Below are 6,970 nucleotides of genomic sequence, written 5' to 3'. Positions count from 1 at the left end.
GGGGAAAGTTGTAGGGGGCACAGGTGCTGGGATACCTGTGTTGAGTCATGCTTCCTGATATCACAACAGCTTTTTTCCCTAAGAGGCACAAGCCCCTCTCAGCAGCAGAAGCCTGGGATAAGGCAAATACCCGGCACTCTGTGAGGCAGTTTTCCCCACCCTCTGGAGTCCATTATGCCAACTCTGCATCTCAAACCTTGCTGAGGAGGCAGCAGTTTCAGGGAGTGTCAGTGGCTGGTTTGGGGGCCTGGCCATTCATTCCCTTACATTCCGAAGAACCTGGCTCACACTTCCCTCTAACAGGAGAGCTTATAGAAACTCTTGGCTTCCAGCAGACCCCACCAGCCTGCCTACGAGGGGTTCTACCCTGTTAAGGTCAGGGAAATGTTCTTGGAACACATCCAACATCTTCCCTGAAGTCTAAACATTTGCTGACCTGCCTTAGATCCCCATGATGCTAGAAAACTGGCCTAGGAACTCAACTTGGCACCCCATGTGGGAAGTCAAGCCCAGTGGAGGCAGCCACAAGCTGTGGATCACTTGAAGCTTTGAACAGGGTGCTGAGAGCCCAAAGTAGGCAACTTCTGACATTGGCTAGTACAAATGTACCTCCTGGGAGGCTGGAAATCAGCGAATAAAACAGCCTCAGACAATGTAAGAGCAGGATACAAAGGGAAATCTGAGTAGGCACAAAAATCTGCTGAGATGAACTTTACTTGCTTACACCTGTACAACAGCTTGCACAATGCAGTTGGGGTTGAGCCTCACAGTTAGCCACCTGAGAGGAGATCCCACCAATGAATGGGACAACAACTACTAAGGCCCAATTACAACAAGAGCACAAATAACCTACAAAAGGGATACTCCTGAGCATTCAGCTCAGGAGTTCAAGGAGGCTGCACCACTGGGTCCCATGGGACATTTACTACAAAAGGCCATCCCATGAAGACTAGCAGGTATATCCAGTACATAGAAATAAACACAAAGAGACAACTAAAATTTGGAGACAAATAAAGAACCCACAAATGAAAGAAAAGAAACAGAACCTCCAGAAAAAGAGCTCAATGAGATGGAGGTATGCAATTTATCCGACATAGAGTTCAGAGTAATGGCTGGTGTGGCTCAGTTGGTTGAGAGTCATCCCATGCACCAACAAGTCACCAGTTTGATTCCCTGTCAGGGCACAAGCCCAGGTTGCAGGCTCAATCCCCAGTAGGGGGCATGAAGGAGACAGCTGATCTATATTTCTCTCTCATGGATATTTCTATATCTCTGTCCTTTTCCCGTTCTCTCTCTCTCTCTCAAAAAAAAAAAATCAGTAATAACATATTTTAAAAATGCTCAGGGAACTTAGTGAGAATACAAAAAAAATTAATAGGAACTACAGGGAAATTAGTGGGAACTACATTGGCATGAAAAAGGACATAGAAACCATGAATAAGAACCAGTCGGAAATGAAGAATACTATATCTGACATCAAGAATACTCTGGAAAGGATTAAAAGCAGGGTTGATGAAGCAGAGGATTAAATCAGCGATTTTGGGGGGGGACCCCACTAAATTAGAGTAGCAAAAAGAGAGAAACCACTTAAAGAGCATGAAGAGAGTGTAAGGGAATGTTGGGACAACATGAAATGGAACGACATATGCATCATAGAAGTACCAGAGGGAGAAAAAAATGAGCAAAAGATAGAGAGCCTGTTTGAAGAAAAAATGACATTAAACTTCCCTAACACGGTGAAGGAAAAATGCACACAAGTTCAGGAAGCATGGAGCCCCAATCAAGATGAACACAAAGAGACCCACACCAAGACACATTGTAATTACATTGGCAAACAAAGACAAAGAGATAATCTTAAGGACAGCAAGAAAGAGACAGTCAGTTACCTACAAGGGAGATCCCATAAGCTGTCAGCTGATTTGTCAACAGAAACACTACAGGCCAGCGGGAATGGCATGAAGTATTCAAAGTAATGAAGTTGAATCCAAGACTACTCTATCCAGCAAAGCTATTATTTAAAATTGATGGTGAAATAAGGAGTTTCCCAGATTTTGAGCCTCTCAGAATGGAAGTTCTCATGGTGAAGTGTTGGGTCACCTCCTGGAGGTCCTGCATGAGGGATGAGCCTTGTCCACTGCTTCAGAAATTGTTATGCTCTGGGCTCTCCATCTCCACCATACCTGATAGAAGAAGCCTCTGACCTTCTTGATTTTGACCACAGAGAACAGGATACTGTCCTTAATAAACCTGGTCTGCTCTATAGAATCTTCATCTTCATCTAATCTGCATCAGGTTCCTTCAGAGTGATCGTGTCGCCAGTGGAAATTGGGGGTCCTTGGTGGGTGGATGCTGAACCCAGACTGTCATAGGCCCTGAGGGCCCAGCCCCATGAAGCCCAAAATACCAATCCGGTTTTCTCAATTTGGCTTTTCCTTCACTGTTTCTTTTTTGAACGGTTTCTGAAGATAGACAATTTGCAATGGTCATTTTTTTTTTTTATGTGCGACTGTCTCGCCTATTTTCAGCCACCACCATTTCCTTCACTATGTATAATACAAATTTCTCCATGGATTGTGTGAGCATGATCGACACTGAAATCTGCACCATGGGCTGTTGGCAGGTGCTGCTAGTCAAAGTCACCCCTGGCGGGTTTTCTGTGTTCTGTGGCCTCGGCCTTTCCTTTTCCTCCTGGCATGTCTCTGTCCTTCCCCGCATCCCACACTCCTTCCTTCACTCTGTCTGTTTCATACTCCAAGGGTGCAGATGCTCCTGGGCCTGCTTCCTCCACCTCACCCCCCAAAACATTTCTGCTGAAGTTGAGAAAGAGACAGATGAAAGGAAACCTGGAGGGAGCAGGTGCTGGCCCACTATTTTCATTTTGCTGTAACAGGAGGGAATAAAATAGAGAAAATGCTTAATCCAAGGATGAGGAAGGTTATTATTTTGGCCAAAAAATAAAATGAGGTCAAAATATGTTAGTTACAAAAGTGTACTACAGAAAATAATAGGCTTTTTTTGATAACTTGGCCTCTTAACTGTCACATGATTGTGTATGGTCAAAAGCTTTAGGTTTAGACCAGTGGTTCCCAACCTTTTTTGGCCATGCCCCACCTAAGCATCTCTAAAATCCTGATGCCCCCTGTGACACACAATTCTTATTATTCAAAAAGTGAACTACTATTCACATGGAGGAAAGACTTGACTTGGGATGGTGAACATACACTACTATAGACAGAGAGACAGATGATATATTTTAGAATTGCACACCTGAAACCTGTATAATTTTATTAACCACTGTCACCCCCAATAAATTCAATAAAAAGATTGAATCAATAATTAATAATCTTAAAAATAGCAAGCACCAGGCTCAAAAAGGTTCACTGGTGAATTCTAGTAAACATTGAAGGAACAAATTATGCCAATTCTCTATTGTTTCTTTCAGAAAATAGAAGCCTACGGAATACTTCCAAACTCATTCCATGAGGCCAGCATTACCCTCATGCCAAAACCAGACAAAACTATTACAAGTAAAAGGAAGCTACATGCCAATAGTTCATGAACATAGATGCAAAAATCTGCAACAAAATATTGGCAAATCAAATCCAACAATGTATGAAAAGAATTATATGACATGCCAACATGGGATTTATCTCAGGTTTGCAAGGCTGGTTCAATATTTGAAAAGAAATTAATGTATTCCATCACATCAACAGGCTAAAGAAGGAAAAGTACAAGATCAAATGAATAGATGTGAAATAGGCATTGGCAAAATACAACACCCATTCATGATATAAACTCTCGGTATACTAGGAATAGAAGGGAACTTCCTCAATTTGATAAAGAATATCTACCCAATCCCACCTAGTATGGCTCAGTGGTTGAGCATCAGCCCATGAACCAGGAGGCCATGGGTTGATTCCCAGTTTGGGCAAATGCCTAGGTTGTGGGCTTGATCCCCAGTAGGGGTCGTGCAGGAGGCAGCCAAGTGATGATTCTCTCTCATCATTGATGTTTTCATCTCTACCTCTCCTTTCCTCTCTCTGAAATCAATAAAAATATATTTAGAGAAAGATTATGTACCCCAAATCCACAGCCAACATCATACTTAATGCTGAGAAGCTTTGCTTGTAAGATCAAGTGCAAGAATGTCCCCTTTTACCACTGCTTTTCAACATTATACTGGAAATCCTAGCTAATGCAATAAGATAAGAAAAGGAAATAAGGATACAGATTGGGAAGAAAGTAAAAAAATAATTTGCCTTTGTTTGCAGAAGACACAATCATCTATGTGAAAAATCAGAAAGAATAAACAAAGATTAAACTCTTGGAACAATTAAGTAATTGTAGCAAGGTTGCAGGATACAAGGTTACTATAAAAGTCAATTTCTTTCTGGAGAACCAAGATGGCGGCATAGGTTAACGCCGGAGTTTGCTGCTTTGAACAACTACTTCAAAAGTGAAACCAAAAAACGGAAGGGACATCACCCAGAACCACAGGAACGCTGGCTGAGTGGAAGTCCTACAACTAGGAGGAAAGAGAAACGCATACGGACACTCAGAGGAGGCGCAGTGCTGAAGTCAAATTCTGAGGTGCGGAGTGCGCAGAGCGGGCTGGCGGCGGAGGGCTCGGTTGTTGTTTTCAATTGGGAGGGAGTCGCAGACTCTGAGCACCAGATCCGGGCGAGTCTTTAGGGACCCAGACTCAAACGGGAGAAGCGGGACTGTCTGGCTTCGGTCAGAGCGAGTGCAGCTTTCTCTCCCAGCTTTGCAGCGGGTGCTGGGACTCAGAGAGGCAGAGCCCCTGGGGACAGGACTGAGAGCCACCATAACTGCTCTCTCCGGCCCACCCTGTTGATCCTGTTCGACCCGCCCCGCCCAAGCCCTGCACAGAGGCATTTGCTGGATAGCCTTCAGGCAAAGGCTAGATTAGCACCTCCCTAGAGGACAGAAGTTCTCTCACGGCTGACACAGCTGATTCTCATAGCCACTTGGCCTGGAGGTCAAACCCTCCCTGGAATTAGCTACAACAATCAAGATTTATCTATAAGACTGCGAACAAAGACCACTAGGGGGTGCACCAAGGAAGCATAACAAAATGCGGAGACAAAAAAAACAGGACAAAATTGTCAATGGAAGAAATAGAGTTCAGAACCACACTTTTAAGGTCTCTCAAGAACTGTTTAGAAGCTGCCGATAAACTTAATGAGATCTACACGAAAACTAATAAGACCCTCGATCTTATATTGGGGAACCAACTAGAAAATAAGCACAAACGGACTGAAATAACAAATATTATACAGACGCCCGACAGCAGACCAGAGGAGCGCAAGAATCAAGTCAATGATTTGAAATGCGAGGAAGCAAAAAACATCCAACCGGAAAAGCAAAATGAAAAAAGAATCCAAAAATGCGAGGATAGTGTAAGGAGCCTCTGGGACAGCTTCAAGCGTACCAACATCAGAATTATAGGGGTGCCAGAAGATGAGAGAGAGCACGATATTGAAAACCTATTTGAAGAAATAATGACAGAAAATTTCCCCCACCTGGTGAAAGAAATGGACTTACAGGTCCAAGAAGCACGGAGAACCCCAAACAAAAGGAATCCAAAGAGGACCACACCAAGACACATCATAATTAAAATGCCAAGAGCAAAAGATAAAGAGAGAATCTTAAAAACAGCAAGAGAAAGAAACTCAGTTACCTACAAGGGAATACCCATACGACTGTCAGCTGATTTCTCAACAGAAACTTTGCAGGCCAGAAGGGACTGGCAAGAAATACTCAAAGTGATGAATACCAAGAACCTACAACCAAGATTACTTTATCCAGCAAAGCTATCATTCAGAATTGAAGGTCAGATAAAGAGCTTCACAGATAAGGAAAAGCTAAAGGAGTTCATCACCACCAAACCAGGATTATATGAAATGCTGAAAGGTATCCTTTAAGAAGAGGAAGAGGAAGAAAAAGGTAAAGATACAAATTATGAACAACAAACATGCATCTATCAACAAGTGAATCTAAGAATCAAGTAAATAAATAATCTGGTGATCATAATAGAATCAGGGACATAGAAAGGGAATGGACTGACTATTCTTGTGGGGGGAAGGGGTGTGGGAGATGCGGAAAGAGACTGGACAAAAATCGTGCACCTATGGATGAGGACAGTGGGTGGGGAGTGAGGGCGGAGGGTGGGGCGGGAACTGGGAGGAAGGGAGTTATGGGGGGGGAAAAAAAGGAACAAATGTAATAATCTGAATAATAAAGATTTAATTTAAAAAAAAGTCAATTTCTTTCTAATATATTAGCAGTGAACAGGTAGAATTTAAAATTAAAACACAGACACACACACAAAATAAAATTAAAACACAATAATATTTACAATAGTACCCCCAAAATGAAAAACTTAGGTATAAATCTCATAAAACATATAAAAACATATATGAAAAAATACAAAAATCCAATGAAAGATATCAACAAATAACTAAATACACGAAGAGCCATTCCATGTTTGTGGAGAGGAAGACTCTATATTTTCAAGATGTCACTTCCTCCCATCTTGATTTATAGATTCAATGAAATGCCAATCTACATTCCAGCAACAGACTGAGTCTAAAATTCATATGGATAGGCAAAAGACTCAGAATAGCCAACAAATATTGAAAATAGAAGTACAGAGTTAGAGGACTGACACTACTCAACTACAAGATTACAGTTATCAGGATTATAAGCCTATAGTTATCAAGACTGTGTGGCATTGGCAAAGAATAGACAAAGCAATTAATGGAACAGAATAGACAGCCCAGAAATAGATCCACATGAATGCAGTCAACTAATGTTTGACAAAAGAGCAAAGGCAATGTAAAAGGAAAAAGTTAGTCTTTTCAACAAAGGGTACTGAAGCAACTGGACATCTGCATGCAATAACATGAATGTAGACACAGACCTTACACCATTCACAAAAATTAACTCA

Source organism: Myotis daubentonii, chromosome 15 (genome assembly GCF_963259705.1).
Source record: "Myotis daubentonii chromosome 15, mMyoDau2.1, whole genome shotgun sequence".
NCBI lineage: Eukaryota > Metazoa > Chordata > Mammalia > Chiroptera > Vespertilionidae > Myotis > Myotis daubentonii.
Note: the sequence above shows the minus strand (reverse complement) of the source record.